An 18,689-nucleotide genomic window follows, 5' to 3' on the forward strand; every position below is an offset into this window, starting at 1 on the left:
TAGGCAAATCGTGAATGGCTAGGAGCAGTTTTTCTAATCGAGAAGAAAGGTATCAGTTCTATACGCTGCAAACGTCACCTACATAGAACATTTTTCCCTGATTGTGAAAATTGTGGCTGTGAAGAGACAATCGAGCATCTCTGATATGAATGCTCTGCATTTGTGAGTGAAAGACACAAGCTGTGTTGTGCGTTGCACCGCCTATATCCTCGCCCTTTAACGGCGGATAAGATCCTTGGTCCATGGCCACGGCAGTCGACCGCCTTTCAGGTATACAGGGCACTGTTTAGCATTCTAACAGTCACCGGCTTGTGTGACAAACTTTGACTGTGCTCACAGTCAAAGTTTGACGAACACACAGCAAAGGAACACAAGACGAGCGCTGTTTGTCTGTCGCGCTGTTTTTCCATCCAGTATGTTCCACCAACTCGCCCGTTTGGCTATTATGTGTGACTACTAGAGAGGCCATCTGAAATATCGCAATAGTTAACATTAGTCGCCCTGACACCTCCTTGCCAATTCAGGCCGCTCGTTATGAAGTGCCCGTGCATATAAGCTTTGATATTGACTTTGGTCTCTTTTTCTGCAGAGAAAAGTTCGAGATTGTGCTGATGCAGACAGCAGTTGAAATGTTCTGGCTTGCCTGTTTCTTCTGGGCACTGGGCTTTATTTGCCCAGTACACTTTGCTGTGAAGCCCTACCCAACAGATTTTGGTAAGCCTTCATAATTTTCGCTATTTCTGTTGTGTGTGTGTGTGGGGGGGGGGGGTGATGAAGGTTATTTCACAGTAAAATTTGTTTTGAAGAAAAGTCCTAATTTGAAGCTCGAAGTCTAAGCTCGGTTGTGAGCCTGGAGAGGTCACTCCAGCTGAAGACTCGTCCAGACCGGCCGTCCTCACGATGCACTCAGCATATAGGTTAAATAGGCAGGGCGACAGTATGCAGCCTTGTGTCACTCCTTTCTCAATCGGAAACCAATCAGTAAGACCATGCCAGTTCTGACTGTGGCCTCTTGCCCTTGATGCAAGTTCCTGAGGAGACAGATGAGGTGAATTGGAACTCCCATCTCTTGGAGAGCTTGCCACAATCTGCTGTGATCTACGCAGTCAAACGCTTTTGCAAAATCAATAAAGCAGAAGTAGCTGGGTTTTTGGAACTCTTGCTTTTTCCAAGATCCAGCAAAGATTTATCAATAAAGCAGAAGTAGCTGGGTTTTTGGAACTCTTGCTTTTTCCAAGATCCAGCAAAGATTTTCAATCTGGTCTCTAGTTCCTCTGCCCTTGCGAAACCCAGCTTGCACGTCCGGAAACTCCCAATCCACTACTGCGGCAGCCTACTTTGGAGGAGTTTCAATATCACCTTGCTAGCATGCGAAATAAGCGCTATCATGCGGTAGTTGGAACAATCTTTGGCACTGCCTTTCATTGGAATGGGGATGTAAACTGACCTCCTCCAATCCTGTGGCCACTGCAGGGTTGTCCAAATTTTCTGACATGATGTATACAGAATGTTAAAAGCGTCTTCATGGTGTAAGATTTTAAGCAGCTCAGCTGGAATGCCATCAATTCCGCTAGCCTTGTTTAAGGCCCATTCAACTTCAGTCTTCAGGATGCCCTGCTCGAGATCAGTACTCACAACCGTCTTATGTTGGGTTTGCACATACGGGTCCTTCTTTTACAGTTCTTTTGTGTATTCCTGCCACCTCTTCTTTATCTCTGAGGCTTCAGTGAGGTCCCTGCCTCGTTTGTCCTTTATCACGCCCAGCTTAACACAGAAGCTTCCTTTGATATCTTTGTCTTATACAGAGCTCTTGTGTTCCTCAAATGGCTGTTGTCCTCAACTGCTTGGAACTGTATGTTCAGGAAGGCATTCTTATCTCTTCTTGCTATTTTCTGAAAATCCACATTGAGAACCTTGTATCTTTCTCTTTGCCCCATAAGTTTTGCCATCCCCCTTTCCTCAGCTATTTGCAAAGCCTCTTCAGATAACCAGTTTGCTTTCTTGCTTTTCTTTTGCTTTGGAACTACCTTATAGTAGCAACTTCTTCTATTATAACACTAACATCAGTCCACATCGCTTCAGGTTCTCTGTCTTCTAGATCTAATTCTTGAGATCGATTCCTCACTTCCACAGCATATTCTGATGCAATTTGATCCAGATCATACCTGAAAGGCCTTCTAGTTTTCTTCATTCTCCTCAATCAATGCTTAAATTTGGCAACAAGAAGCTAATGATCGGTGCCACAATCGGTCCCAGGCCTTGTTTTTACTGCTTGTATAGCGCTTCTCCATCTCTTCCGGCAAAGAATATGAAAAATCTGATTCCTGTACAGACCGTCCGGTGAAGTCAATGTGTACAGGCACCTTTGTGCTATTGAAAATGAGTATCGCTATGGTCAGGTTGTTTTCTTGACAAAACTCTACTAGCTTCTGCCAAGTTTCATTTGGCTCACCAAGACCGAACTTGCCTGTAATTCCGGATAATTCTTCACTCCCCACCTTAGCCTTCCAGTCTCCTATGAGAAAAAGGACGTCTGATGATGGAGTGCGGTCTAAAAGTCATTGCAGGTCAGCATAAAATCTATCAACGTCAGCTTCTTCAGGAGTGGTGGTTGGTGCATAGGCTTAGATAGCTGTTTTGTTGAAAGGGTGACCTTGGATTCGAAGTGAAATCATTCGGTCGTTTTTGGGGTTGTACCCTAGCACTGCTTTGCCCATACGTCTGTTTACTATGAGAGCGACCTCATTCCTTCTCCTGGATTCGTGCCCACAATAAAAGACATAATGGTCGCCGGAATTAAACTCCCATTCCGGTCCACTTGAGCTCGCTGATACCCAAGATATCAATCTTCAATCTGTCCATGTCTCTCGTGACGACATCGTTTACCTTACGTCGTGGATCTTACATTCCATGTTGTTATGTGATATATCTCTTTGCAACATCGGGTTTTCCGGTCGCCTCCCAACACATCCACAACTGAGCGTCCTTTTGGCTTTAGCCCAGCTCCTTCATTCGTCCTGGTGCTACTAGGAATCGCCGTTTGTTCATCCCCAGTAACCTGTGGAACGCCTTCCAACCTGGGGGGCTCATCTTCCGGCGCCTTATCATTAACGCTATTGTGACTGGTCATAGGATTTTCTTGGCAGGAAATACTGGAGTGGGTTGCCATTACCTTCACCAGTAAATCACATTTTGTCAGAACTCTCTGCTGTGACCTGTCTATCTTGGGTGGCCTTACACAGCAGAGCTCACGACTTCGAGTTTTGCAAGCCCCTCCTCCCCGACAAGGCCGTGATCCATGAAGGGGCCCCTATTGAAGACCTCTTCGTGCTCCTAGTGAAGACTGGAAAGTGGGCTAGATACACTAAGAATAGGCCTTTTTATTCACCAAGAATAAAAAAAAAAAACAAAGCATTCTGAGTCCGTTCGTGCGCCCGAATGAACCGCGATTACAGCGGGCTCATCCGCTGCCTGATAAAGCGGTTATTCTTGCCTTCAGTGATGATCAAGGCAGAGCTTCGCTTTGGAGCTGGTTGCGAGGAAAGCACCAACCACTACCCGCAGCATGCTTCGCCTTCATGTCAGATTAGCGCTGGATCGTAACGAAAGGGTCGCTTCTGCAAATCACGGAAAGCATTTATTTTTCTCCATTTATCAGGCCACCAATGAGAGCACTTTACTTGGCCTCTTGGATTTTAGATGTGGGGCCATTTGTCCTCATTCGGCCGTAGAAAATTTTTTGTCATGTCTACTGTCAGTGTTTAGAAGTATATCCTTCTCACGTCACTGCATCTTCTACTTAGCCAATTCTGTGCGTTAGAAGCTTTGAGTGCAAGGCGACCGTTATACAGAATTCCTATTTTTAAGAGTGGATGAGACATATAGGTAGGCTCTGAAAAGTAGATTACTCATGGCCTTTCATAGCCTTATTCTTTCGAGTGGAAGATGAAGGGTTCCAGAAGGAGGGAGCAGCAACCTTGCATCTGAAACAGAATTCAGACACTCAGCTGTTTCTTCCCACAACTGCCAGATACAGGCCCCACCTGGGCGGTTCTGTTGTCATGCACTTGATAGCCAAACCAGAGGAGGCATACTCATTATTTTTCAATCGGTGGCAACCTTATCTATGTGGAGGCGGGATGCAAGGCTCCAGTTTTTTGCGCCATTTCATTCCATATCAAAAATCCTAAGGTGGCTGAAAATGTCATAGGCTCATAACTGTGCCGCTTTGGGGCATTCATAATCTCCATATGTCATATCATTTGGTATATTCCCTTAAAGGTACTGTCTTGAAAAACGTTCGATACTTTTCTTTCTCGCCTTAGGTAGATTTTTTGCTGCGTAGTCTTGCTACGAAAAGAAAATGTGGCTCATTTCATGCAAAATACAGCGGTTCTCTCTTTACCAGTGCAACCGTGAAAGTAGAGCCTCTAATGTGGTAGCACATTTGGGTTAGATGATTGCAGTCCTTATTGTAGCCTGAAAAGCTCTCAACCGCTCTCACCTGAACTTGTTCCGGATGCTTGTGCTATGTTTTTTGAGTCTTCAACGTCGTTTTCAGCTCCTATTTTGGGATCTTGAACATCTTCGCACAACTTAGAAAAACTCGAAAGGTAAGTGTAGAATCAACTGTGGGCTTCAGTATTTCATGCTGAAGAAACATACGCGGCGTAAAAGCTTTTCTGAAAAATTTGAACCACAACTTTTCCGTAGGATGTTTATGTAAGCAAAGTACTGCTGTATTCTCTTCTAGATCATTGAATGTAAATATGGTTGAAATGTGACCTGCCTGACCCAAACATACGCTGTTCTCAAATTTTGCCAGAGTGCATGTAGTAATTTAAAGGCTTGGAACTATTTGTCGTTTGTGAGTGAAAGTCCCTTTTTTTCTTTTTAATTTCGAAAAGCATTTCACAAACCTCACTAAACCCGTAGACTGTTTGCATAGGAGGATGTGCATATACAAAATATTGAGTAGAGAAAGGCCAAGCTTTTCCACTGTACAAAGGTACGTAAAAGCACTGCTGTCATCAAAATGTGCGATGAGCAAATTGTGTACAAAATGAAACTTACAAGTTGAGACAAGATCAAATCTAGGGTAAATTTAGCAACGAATATAATATCTTACATCAAATGCAAAATGGTTTTGGTTTTTAATTTCATAAGCAATCACATTTAAAGGTCCACTGAAACGGGTCATCAAGAAGCCACTGATAAACATGTTCAGTGTGTAGAAAGAATTCTGAGTATTAACCCAAAGTATTACGCCTTGGAACAAAGCCAGCGATTTATTATTAATTTTTAAAAACGGCGTTTTTTGAAATTCGCGGGCATAGAAGTTTTCACATGGAGCTATTTTCTTAAACCGTGACCTCACGGGTGAGGTGACTGGCAAGGTGCAGCCATGTCATCACGGACACACTTCCGGAAGCTGCGAAAGTTGTCTGCTCGTGCGATGCGCGAGCTCCTCAGGCACCTCCTGAGGCGGTCAAGCACCGTACGATGGCAGCACCTCCTCGACCGCCATAAACACCGCCGCTGTGGGCTGTGGCCCCTCCTCCTGCATACCTTATACGAACAACACGGCGGATCGTTGGCGCCGATGTTCGAAATAAAGCGTGCTAAAATTTGTTGCCGTCTGGAATACTGAGCCGAATATTAATTATGAAGCCCTCGTGAGGATCACTGAGCAGTAGCAAATTGCTGGTAAGAGTGATTGCATTTCGACTCATCCAATCTGCTCGTACTAGCTCTGTGATTAATGCGTCGTTAGAGTTGATTTACGACAGCATTGCAAAGCTATGACCGCCAAGCAAAACAATTTAGGCCTAGCGACGACTAGGGACGGCCACGCACGGCGCCATCGTTCGCCGTGCTCGCATGCCCCACCCCCGCGGTAAAGTGTAACATACCTCATCCTGCTCGCGGCATCCTGTGCTGCAAGCGTTGCAAGCTCGTGTACTTTTATTACAGGTAAGGCCGCACATTTGTTGACGTTCTGCTCAGCCACAAGCCGTTCAAACTATACTGCAGGCAGGACAAGGCTTCAGTACGCAGTCGCTGCGCTGTCGGCTGTAATCGAAGACGTCGGGAGGCACAGTAGACACCGCATAGTCTATACCGATACAGTGTATAGACTATGCGCGATACAGTGGGCAAATGAATAACTTTGTAAAGCAGACCCGCTCGTAAGTTTCGGGCACTCTGGCGCCGACGAGTAGCCTCCCTCAACAGATGCTGCCATAACCTCGGCTAACGGCTCAAACCGAGGTCGCCAAGCTCTGTTTGCGATAACCGCGGTTAGTGGTGTAACCATGGTTTGGTCCGCCGTGTAACATGGGCTAACCACGGTTCCGCGTAACCGCGGTTACACTGCACAAACTGGCAAACTGCTTAGTATGCGAGCGAGGACGGGTTGACCCGAGTACGCCAGCGAGCGAGCAGCAACCGGAAGTTCATCGAAGTGACGTATTTCTAGGCGGAGCTTTCTTTCTTTATTTCTTTATTATTCTTTATTTTTGTATGACTCCCTTCAGTGTACGAGTTGAGAGGGAAACTTGCAAAGGTCATTTTTAATCTTCGAAAGCTCTGGTGGTGCAGAAGCTAGACCGAAAATGTTTGCCGGATAATGTGGGTGGTTCATTATCTATCAGTCTTATGACGTAGCTTACCCTTCTTGGTGACCCATTTCTGTGGACCTTTAATCTCCTGGCACCATTCTATTGTAAATGTATTTCAGTATAGGTATTGTGAAGTGGTGTTTGGTTAAATTTATTATTAGTCCCGGGTCTTGTTTTTATCAGCTGTGAATGTACTGGAACAAGAGTTTATTGTTTATCAATACTTTACTGATCACTTCTATTGCCTTTAGTTTGTATGCACCTGATACAGGGAATATTCTCAGATGATGAGAGTGACCGGCTAGCTGCAGTTACCTTTGCGAAAGTTACTGTACAACCACTGTGTATCGGGAGGCTAATGACTAGTTCCAGGTTTTTTTATAGCTACGGCTCAACGTCTCTCAGCAGCGTCGAAAGTGATGGTGTGCAAATACAAAAAGCATTATGCACAAAGTTGGGGCATGAAAGCATTACCTGGCTCTTAGTAAAGTATGCAACCAAACAATTTTTTTGAGATTTGATTGTTGCTTCTAGCACATATTCGATTCCAGGTCAACGCCTAAACACTTGGAGTAAGCAGCATTATGAAAATGGTTGCCACTCAGAGATAGCTTTAAATGGTCCTTTTTATGGTGCCAGGTGTTCTATTCAGCTTGTAAAAACTGACGTAACGTAAACACTATCTTGGTGGGAACAATCAGCTAGTCATTTTGAGAAATGTAGAGTTTTGAATTGCAACCTTTTCTCTCAAGCCAGCTAATAGAATTGGGTAATGTGTTTAGTAATTACCTTCGGTGAACGACCGGACTACTGCAGATTAGCATTGGTGACTGTGACCATCTCGTAAATAGTTTTACTGTGCTAGGGCTCGGCGTCTTTTTATATAACGGTATAATTGCGTTCAGATTTGATAGGGAGCAATTTGCGTATGCGACAACGAGTTGATTCCCGTCATGCCGTTGTATGAGCAGAGCGACCACCGCATGCATCAGTGTGGAGTTGCGTGAGAGCTATTAGGCTGAAATTATGCCGTATGGACAGTGAGGTAAGAAACTTGAGCTGGCGAAACGTGGAATCAAATTGAGGAGCAGATTTGAAAGGAATCATTCGTTCTTATCTTCCTGCAAGGGGCATGTGAGCAGGTAGGCTACATCAGCAAACTTGGGGATGAAGCGAAGAAAGTAAATCAAAGTTCCAGGAAACTCTTGTGTTCTTTCACAGAGTTGGGCTCTTTGACACAGCTGACAGCTTCAATCTTATGTGGACTGGGCCTCTGTCAGCCCGAGCACAACAATCTGGCGTTCACCGAAGCGGCACTTCTTAGAGTTCAGCTCGAGACCGGCTTTTTCCATGCAGTTAAAGAAAACAAGCTAAACGGTGTGGTTTCTACGTGGTCATAGGCCACCAACCACTGCGGGTTCGAGCGTCGCGCGAGCCGAAGCCCCGATCAGCCGTCGCCGCGCGCGCACTGAAACACTGCAGCGCGCACTCAACCTCCACCGGGAGGAGAGCACTTCGCTGCAAGGACACCAACCTCCAGTTCACAAAGGAGACGTTTATCGAAACGCCATCCTCCAGCGGCACACGCACACACATACACATATTTACAAACGCACATACGCATATTTACAAACTCACATACACACACATATGCACGCACACACACACACGCGCGCGCACATACACATATTTACAAACGCACATACGCACACACATACACATATTTACAAACGCAGATACACACACATACGCAGTCACCGTGTCAAGGGAGCGCGTGAGGAGCAAGGCTCCCCTGCGCGCACGAAGTGACACGGAGTGCACGCCGCAAGCACGCAAGGGCGTGCTGTGATCTCTCTTGCAGTGACCAGAGGGTTCCTTTGAGAGAGAGCGGGCAACCACCGCAAGGTACGCCTGTCGCGGATCGTTGGATCACGATCGACAGGCTCGAGCTTCGTTCTCAGGTAAGACCCGGAGCAGACGAACTCGAGTACACACTGGTCTGCGCGGACAAAGGCCGGCAGTCAAGAACAGTTGCGTACGCACCTTGCGATGTCTCGGAGGGGTCTCTGTCTGCGCTCCGCTCGGACAGTCGCGCAAGCGCGGCCGTCGAAGCGGTGCCGTCGAAGCGGTGCCGTCGAAGCGGTGCCGTCGAAGCGGTGCCGTCGAAGCGGTGCCGTGTTCCTGTCAAAAGGCGCCAATGAGAACAGCCACTGGGACGCCAGGGCGGAGTTGGGGCCCGAACGACAGTGACAAGTCGTCCGAGCCCCTCTCCGCCGCCTCAGGCGGGAGAAAGGGAACGGGGAGAACTGGGAAGCGGGCGGCAGCCGCTCAAAGGGCAGCCGCAGCAAGCCCGAATCCCACATCCTCCTCTCCTTAATTGCCCTCCTACCCATCAGCGAAAGCACGCGGCAGGTCCCCAGCATGAAGAAAAGAATGCTATCCTCACGCAACAAGTCAACTGCACTTCAGTTCCAGCAAGAAAAGATCTCGAAAAGACAGACACTCAAGAAAGACAAACATTAGCAAGGCGCACAAAAAAAAATGAACAAGATGACATGAAGAATAATGTACAAAGTTCGGGAGGCTAAGTAACAACGACTATGTACGGAACACAATCATGTACAGAACACAACTATGTACAGAACAAATATGTACAAACACAACTTTGTACGGAAGTTCCAAAGTTCGTCGGTGCAGCTCAGGGAGCCTGCGGTGACTCACCGCTCGACTTCTGGGTGGCCAACGTTCATCCTTGGCTGCAAGCGATCTCGGTCGGTGGTGGTACAGGGTAGGTGCAGGGACAGCGAACACGCCGAAGGGGCCCCGGGTGTGGAAAGTCCGTGACTCCGTGGCGATCCAAGACGCACATGGGAAGACCGCGCGGGGCTTCCTTTCCACCGCGCTCCGCACACGCCGGCAAACACACATGGCGAGACGTCTCGCCTCCACGCCCACGCACGCACACGCACAGCCATGCCGACCTTCAGCGGCGAACCTGTCCCGAGCACCTTCGCAATTGCGGCGGCCTTGGGTGAAAGGGGCATCGTCCATGTTCCCCGTCCCCAAATGGCCCCAACTTCATCTCCACACACACCGGAAACGCCCCACGTCGGGCCTGCCTAATGACCAACCCTCGCATAAAAAAAAAGAAAACAAAAAAAAAAAAAACAAGAGATGACGCGCTGTACAAAAGAAGGCACTCACTGTACAATATTTACAAGTTAAGAAGCAAGAATGGAAACAGAAGAAAGCGAAAAAATGGGAACAGAGGCACACAAAACAACAACAAAACAATAATAAAGCGCACAGGCTGGAACTGAGCGAGCCAGAAAAGGGGGATACCAACCTTGCTTGCGGGTAAGGTTGAATGAGCAAGCTCGCTCGGTGAAGCGGTATGCCTTCGGTTGCGGAAAAGGCCCGCCGTCCGGCATCAATCACACAGTTGAACGTCGCCTCACCTTGTACCGGTGCGGGGCACGGCTGCGTTCCACCGCATCGGGTGTGCCTTGGCGCTTGCCTGTGGTGACAATGGGCACCAGCGCAAGCTCGTCAGACCGTTACGCATAGGCCTTCAGGTCTGCAATGTAGGCACAGCTGGCTTTCCCCATAGGGGGATTCTCCAGCAATGAACCCCTGCTTGTTACTGGGGAAATGCCCCATGAAATCGCAGGTGGCCATCTGCCACGGACGCACGCTGTCAGTTGGTTTCGTCATGCCCGGTGGCTTGCCACCCCTCGACTTCTCCATTTGACAGACATGGCAGGAACGGCAACAGCGGAAAATGTCGCGCTTCATGCCGGGCTGCAGTCACCGATTGACTCAGTTTCTGGAAACCTTGGAGCCACTCAGATGACCAGCCAATGGTTTGTCGTGAGAGAAACGCAACAGAGCGCCGCTCAGACAGTGGGGAATAGCCACTTCAAATGGTTCATGGACTCATCATCCGTGGCTATGTATTTCAGCGCGAGCCCGTCGTGGCCCAGCAAATATGAATCCCCGGGGCACGCCGTGACACGCTGGCTCGTGCCCCCCTGCGCCCGCTCAATACAAGTAGCGTAACGCGTAACGGCGCTGCGCCCGCTGCAATACAAGCAGCGTAACGGCGCTTCGTCTCCCAGAGACCGTCGCTGACATCCCGACAAAACGGGTCATTCTGCTGGACCGTCGTAGCTCTTCGTGGCTGAAAACGATCCCAGACATCCAAAAGGAGAGCCTGGTTTCGTCCCCCCGCAGGTTCGCAGCAAAACTTCCGCTGGCATCGGCGTCTCAGATGTGCTCACAAAGAGCTTTCACCCTCGCCTGCTTTAGCGAAGCGCTGCTTACCCGGATAGCGGAATGGGGAACCCGTCTGCGGGCGTCCCCTCCGTGCCGATCTGCGGCTCCTCCGCTGTTTCGCCCCCTTCGCCTGCCGGCGTAAAGACGCCGCCGCGGGCGAGTGGGGCATGGGATAGCGCGTCAGCTACCACGTTCGTTCTCCCCTGTAGATACTGCACCGAAAAGTCGAAATGCTGTACCAAGAGAGAATGGCGCGCCAGCCGGCTCGCAAGTTCACGGAGCCGCATCAGCCAACTGAGCGCGCTGTTGGTGCGGTTTCCAGAGGGAGCCCGGCCGACGCCTCGCCGTTCCCCGAACAGAAATGACTGCAAGCGGGGTACGGGTGCTGTTGTGCGGAGATGCCGGCAGTGGCGGCGTCGCGCACATTGCTTCCGCAACGGCGTAAAGCTGAAACATCGGAGGCATATGGTCAACGGTCGCACCGCAGGGTGGTCCGAAGAACCATGTAGCGTGTTTCAGTGCCTTTGCCGAGTGCCGCGCAAGGGGCGGCAGGCATGGCGCATGAGCTTGATCGTCAAGGCGACCGGCTCGGCCGATGTGCTGTCCAACGACTCATGGAGCCAGGGACAATTCACGTTGGGCGCCAGTTGTGGTTTCTACGTGGTCATAGGCCACCAACCACCGCGGGTTCGAGCGTCGCGCGAGCTGAAGCCCCGATCAGCCGTCACCGCGCGCGCACTGAAACACTGCAGCGCGCACTCAACCTCCACCGGGAGGAGAGCACTTCGCTGCAAGGACACCAACCTCCAAGTTCACAAAGGAGACGTTTATTGAAACGCCATCCTCCAGCGGCACACACACACACGCACACACATACGCATATTTACAAACGCACATACACACACATACGCACACATACACATACGCACACACATACACATATTTACAAATGCAGATACACACACATACGTAGTCACCGTGTCAAGGGAGCGCGCGAGGAGCAAGGCTCCCCTGCGCGCACGAAGTGACACGGAGTGCACGCCGCAAGCACGCAAGGGCGTGCTGTGATCTCTCTCGCAGTGACCAGAGGGTTCCTTTGAGAGAGAGCGGGCAACCACCGCAAGGTACGCCTGTCGCGGATCGTTGGATCACGATCGACAGGCTCGAGCTTCGCTCTCAGGTAAGACCCGGAGCAGACGAACTCGAGTACACACTGGTCTGCGCGGACAAAGGCCGGCAGACAAGAACAGTTGCGTACGCACCTTGCGATGTCTCGGAAGGGTCTCTCTGCGCTCCGCTCGGACAGTCGCGCAAGCGCGGCCGTCGAAGCGGTGCCGTGTTCCTGCCAAAAGGCGCCAATGAGAACAGCCACTGGGACGCCAGGGCGGAGTTGCGGCCCGAACGACAGTGACAAGTCGTCCGAGCCCCTCTCCGGGGAGAACTGGGAAGCGGGCGGCGGCCGCGCAAAGGGCAGCCGCAGCAAGCCCGAATCCCACAACGGCTGCTATGTTCGGCGAAGATCCTCCCTGAAATCACTACATAATTTTGGTAATACTTGCAAATTTACCAATTCAGTCCATGCAAAAGTGTCCATAAATCTTTCAAAGGTAGCATAAGCAGAAAGGCATCAGATTAAATTTATATTACCCAACTGCAGTCACGAACGCAGTCTTCTCTTGCTCTTTTGGGTGCATCGAGATCTGCCAGTATCCGGACAGTAAATCAAAAGAGGAAAAGTAGGAAGCTGATTGGAGGCAGTCAATGACATCAACGTGTGGGAGTGGGTGAACATCCTTTTTAAGTGTTGAGGCGGCGATGAGACATGGTATGGCGTCTAAGTGGGTTTACAGACTTTGCGTAGATCATGTACTGGGTGTGGGAATGTGGAATCGGTGGCAGCTGATCGCGCGTAAAGTGGAACACGGCCACATTTTTCATAAGAAGTTCCATCAATATTCGACGGTCGTTGGTGGGTAGCAATTCGTTTATCATGGACTGGAACTGAGAATCGATCAGATCGACATGTCTGGTTGATAACTGAAAGCAGCGATGTGCACAGAAAGAAGTTCTTCATTCTTCTTCAAAGTCAGAGTTTCAAGCACCGCGGCAACATGGCAGGTTTGTTGGAATGATTGACAGTCCAAAGCGTGGCATGACCCTTGTTCACTTGAACAACGCTGCAAGGCACCAACTCACTCGTTTTTGCTCCAGCAAGGGAAGCGGGCTCCACCAGAGTGTCGAAGGCATCGGGAACCACGCCCGAGGACACAACTGGGACTAAGATGGCAGACATCGCTGGAACAACGGTATCTTCGAAGAGAAAAAATGCTTGGGCAGCCGCAGCAATTCTTCGATGACAGCCGACCGAAGGCTAGGGCTTATTTATATCCCGCTTCGATTGAAATGGAGAGTTGTTGCTCACTGTTGTAAAAAATCAATCCTGGAATAATGTCGCACGTAGGGCGAGGGAGCACCGTAAATTCAGTTCTAAGCACATGCCCAGCTATCGCTACATTTACATACCACTAAGTGGAACCAGCAATCCTCCTCCTATACCTCAAATATCACAGTTCTATCCCAATCAAACATCTGGGAGGTACTGGCATCGTTACCCAGCACCTCAGCATCTCCACCACACCGCTAAGCTTATTTACAGGGATGACTCACCTTAGCCTTACGTGTTCAACAATCTTCTTCTTTACCACACATCCTTCTCTCCTCAACGCTGCCTGAAAATATAATGCCGTTGTCCTTCGATTAGGGAAAAGCAACCCATACGTAGAATCAAAAAGCACTTTTTATCGGCTTTTTTATGAACATTTAAACAAGCCCAAAACCCCTAAAATAAAAAGGAGCACTTTTCATACAACTTAATAAATTTGTGAGGGTTCACAGCAATGTATTCTGGTTTTCAGCTTCCATACTGAGTTGAATATGTCACTTTTCCTTACTTTATGTGGCCGCCGTCGCATTCCTTCACTGCTACAAGCCATTGCTTGACTGCAGTCGAGCCTTCACAGAGAGGACGTCTTAGAAATAGCAGGCATCCTAGAAATATATGAAAGAAAACATTAGCTTTTATTATGTAAAGGAATAATGAGTTTCCAGACTGTTTAACGGGAAAAACGCTGTCACTCAGATAATTATCGAAGAATTTTCGGTGTGAGCTGCGGGCAGCTTGAGTGTTGTAGTCATGGGAGATATATTGATTGAAATATTGACACGGTGCAGTATTTGTCCTCACTCTGCGCTGATCGTGAGCCCGTGCCTCCTCGAGAAGAAGAAACTGCAGTTCTACCGTTGAGATGGGCCTTGCCAGTTTTTCTGCCGATCTGTGCACAGTGACTTCTGATTAGACTTCACGCCGTGACACCTGGTGGCAGGCGCTGGGTAACGCAACCCATGCTCCGAACACCTCCAACCAGCCGAGCCTCCAGTCCTCAGGGATCTTCTACCATCGAGATTACGCCTGCCCATCAGGGTATCCGACGGCTTCGATGTCTTGTGCCCGAATTCGCGCTTCTGCAATTTTTCTGTACTGCGAGGTCGCCACCATCTTCTCCAGCACCACCTTCGGCGACAACACAACCGTTCATAATGATGCAGGTCGATACCATTGCGCCCTCCTTCGTGTTGCAGCAGCCGCGGGAGATACCCACTTTCCAAGCCTTTCCAGGCGACGACCCGGAAGACTGGCTATATACATTTGAACGGGTAGCGCAGTACAATCGTTGGGGCGACGACCAGAAACTGAAGCATGTATTTTTCTCGCTGGACGGTACAGCTCGTACATGGTTTGAAAATCGTGAGACTACTATCACAAAGTGGAGTTCCTTCAAGGAGCAGTTCCTACAAGCTTTCACCACTGTTCTCCGCAAAGAACGCGCTGAGCTGCTCCTACTGATGAGAGCTCAGCTCCCTAACGAGAGCGTCCTCTTTTACTTCGAGGACACTACGAGGCTATTCCGTCGCGCTGATCCAAACTTGTTCGAATACAAAAACTTCGCTATCTCATGAGGGGAATTAGGGAATCGATCTTCGTTTGATTAGTGCGATGTCCCCCCAAGACCATTGGGGAATTGGTGTCCGAGGCCATCACCATTGAGAAGGCACTAGAGATGTGATTTAAACACTACGAGCGGCCGTCCATCCCTATTGTTGCTGCCATCGCCGACACTGATAGCACTGACGCTCTGCGAGACCATACGGGCCGTCAGACATACGCGAGGAGCTGCAAAAACTTTTTGACGGCAGCATCCCCCCCAAGTATCATGCCTTTCATAGATGGTTCGGGAACAGGTTAACCAGGCACTCACTCCACCCGAGCCACTCCCGACAATACCACCACTGGCCATGATCTACGCCGCAGTCACTCGTCGTGCCGCATGCCTACCAGTTAGCACCAAGAAGCCCCTGCATGCATACGTCCAGCACCTCCCGCTCGACCTCCTCACGTGCGTCCACGCAAAAGCGACGTCTGGCACACTCGTGATCATCGCCCGCTGTGCTTCCACTGTGGCGAGGCTGGTCACCTGTTCCGCAATTGCTATTACCGACCAATGGGTCTGCCGGGATTTAGCGCCGACGCCGAAAGCCGCAGCGTGGTGAACGGCCCCTTGCCTTTGAAGCGTACTTGGTTGAAGCATCCGAAATGCCCTATGACTACTCTCGGTCGCTTTCACTGCGCCATTACTCCTCGCAGACACATTCAGATGCTGGTCTGACGCGGGACCATTCCCCTAGCCCCCGTCGGAAAAACTAGAAGCGGCAACCTTTGGAGGGAAGGATGCTCGTCGACGAAATTTTGAAGCTCCTTCACCACTGCCACCGGATGGTCACACCGTTTCACGACGAGCCCCACAATGATCCGCTGCCTTGGCGCTCCAGTTCTCCGATGACACAAAATCAGATGGTGCCACACCGCAACCATGACTGGACCCCGCGGCGTTCCGGCAACACCACAGCTGTAACCGCTCACCTGAACATTTCAGTGGACGGAACCGACGTGACAGCGCTCGTGGATACCGGTGCCGATTATTCTGTGATGAGTGGACTCTCCCCGCCACTCTGAAAAAGGTGACCACACCCTGGATAGGTCCACAAATTCATACTGCTGGCAGCCACTTGATAACGCCGACCGGTACCTGCACTTCTAGGGTGACAGTGCAAGAAGAAACGTAAATAAAACGAAATTTCTCCAACCAACACTTTTATTTTATAAAACCCGACATTTCGGAGCCGGCTCGGCTCCTTCAGGGGTGAATGACGCGGTGCTGCGTGCAGCTATAAGTAAAGGAATGGTCGAAGGGGAGATGAAGGTGGGGGGGGAATGGGGAGGGGGTGAGATGTGTGTGAAAGAAATGAGAAGGAAGGAGGGGGGTTTAGACGAGTGAGGGTGCCGCAGGTGCAGGTGTGCTCGCTGGCGACTTCTTTCTTTTCTTCTGTGAAGTGGCCAGGAGAGAGCGAAGACCTTGCAAGTATACAGCAGGGAGGTTGCTTATTGTCCGGTTGATGTTATTTGCGGTCGACTGTATATGCCATGACTCGAGGAGGCGTCTTTTGCGGTAATTGGTCTCGGTCTCCAGGATGAATGTTTCTTCGAAATTTATTCTGTGGTCGGAATCTTCTGAATGTTCAGCTACGGGGTTGCGTTCTATTGAAAAATTTCGTACATCGTTCTTGTGTTGCCGAATTCTTTCTTAGGTTTTTTGTTTCGCCAATGTAGCTAGCATCACAGTCGGCGCAGGGAATTTTGTAGACAATGCCTTGGGCTCTTTCTCTTGGTGGTCGATCTTTGGGGAAGAGTAGCAGGCTCCCCAAAGTGTTTGAAGGCTTGTGTGCCACTCGAATTCCCTCTTTTCTTAGAATACGGGCGATGGTTTCGCTGGCACCTCGGACATAGGGGACAGTGACGTACTTTTGAGATGTAGTTGTTTGCTGCTGGTTATTTTCTTCCCGGGGCCTGTCGTTGCGTTTTTGGCGGCGAATGATTTTCCAGATAAATTTTTTTGGGTAGCCGTTCATGGTTAGTTCCTTGAATATTAAGCGTTTTTCATTTGCTTTGTCGGGCTCTGTGATGCAATGTGTTTCCACTCTTTGTAATAAGGTCTTCACAACTGACGCTTTTTGGCTTGTCGGGTGGTTCGAAGTGAAATGCAGATATCGCCCTGTGTGGGTGGGTTTTCGGTATACGGAGAATCGCAGACGGTTGTTTTTTAGGGTCAGCAGAACGTCAAAAAACGGTAGGGCGCCTCGCTTCTCCATTTCTAGGGTGAACTGAATCTCCGGTTGTATGGAATTTAGATGAGAGAGGAAATTTTGGACTTAGATTTCTTAATAATTGAGAAACAGTCATCGACATATCTCAGAAAAATTATTGGCGGTGGGCGGAAAGAGTTTCGAAGTTTTATTTAGTTATCAACCCAACCAGACAGGCAAATCTGTCGAAATGTTTAGCTTTCAATCTATCCGTGCAGACTTCGGGCTGCAAGCTATGCAGCTTGCAAAGAAGTACGTCAAGACTATGAAGAGTATCTCGGTGTACCAAACACACCTGGAGTTCAACCAGAAGTGCAAGGATACTAAGGTCATACCGCACTGCCTACGTCTCCGACGTCCGGTCTCCACACCGGAAGGACGAAACATCATCGACAAGGCAGAACAGCACCTAGTAACTGCTCGGGTACGGGAGTGCCGCACAGTGATGAAGAAAAAAGAAACCGACGCTTTTTGCTCGTCGACAGCTCGAGCACAGGATGCCCAAGCTACTAACACCCATTGAGGCCTTCGCCCAGGAGACAGCAGCTTCCGAAGCCAAAAAACACCGCACCAAGCAAATGAAGAAGCTGGCAGAATTATAACCTCGACCTGACAACGCCCCTACTGACCATTCAAACGTGGTCACGAACCTGTCTTCCAGAAATCTAACACCCGCCGAAACTTCAATTCTGGCCAAGGGACACAAATTCAGTATTCAGGCTCACGGACCTCCTCTCCCGAAAATTGTATCTGCTCTTGAAGACGGCCTCCAACAGCTGAAAACAGGTCGTCGAGAAGAAGTCAGGCTCATAACAGTCGGAGTACTGAAAGGTCTGCATTCACGCCGAAAAGAAGAGAATCTACCACGGTATGAACGGCAGGCGCTCGAAGACCTCAAGAGACACGACCATCAGCGGACAAAGGCAACACAACAGTAGTTCTGGACAGACAGGACTATGACGAGAAAATTTCTTCTGTACTCAACAGTCAAGAATACGAAAAATTGAAGGACCCCACAACAAGTACCCAGGCAAAATTGAACAAGGTATTAAAAGAAGTTTTCAAAAACCTCCCAAACCACCAAAATCTCTACCTGCAGTTATCGTGCACCAATTGATCGGCCCCAGCCTTCTACGGTCTGCCCAAAGTCCATAAACCTGGGACTCCTCTACGCCCAATTGTCGACTTCCGTTTCTCCCCCCTCCGTTCTTTGTTGGAATACCTGCACAAGCTCATAACACCAATCACGGAGATAACCTCAATCCACATCCGACACGCCGGGCATTTCATCGAACTCGTATCCCAGGTGAGCCTTGAGGCCGATGAGTGCCTTGTTTCCTTTGACGTGGTGTCCCTTTTCACAAATGTCCCTGTAAATTTCGCGTTGGCCGCCACTCGAGACGCCCTACAACGTGACGATACACAGCGCACGAACCCCACTCAGTGTAGACGAGGTATGCCGCCTTCTGGAACTATGCTTATCAAACACATACTTCTCATGCTGAGGAGAATTCTACAAACAAGTTAAGGGAACAC

The sequence above is a fragment of the Amblyomma maculatum genome, chromosome 7 (genome assembly GCF_055883805.1).
Source record: "Amblyomma maculatum isolate TAMU_Amacu chromosome 7, ASM5588380v1, whole genome shotgun sequence".
NCBI lineage: Eukaryota > Metazoa > Arthropoda > Arachnida > Ixodida > Ixodidae > Amblyomma > Amblyomma maculatum.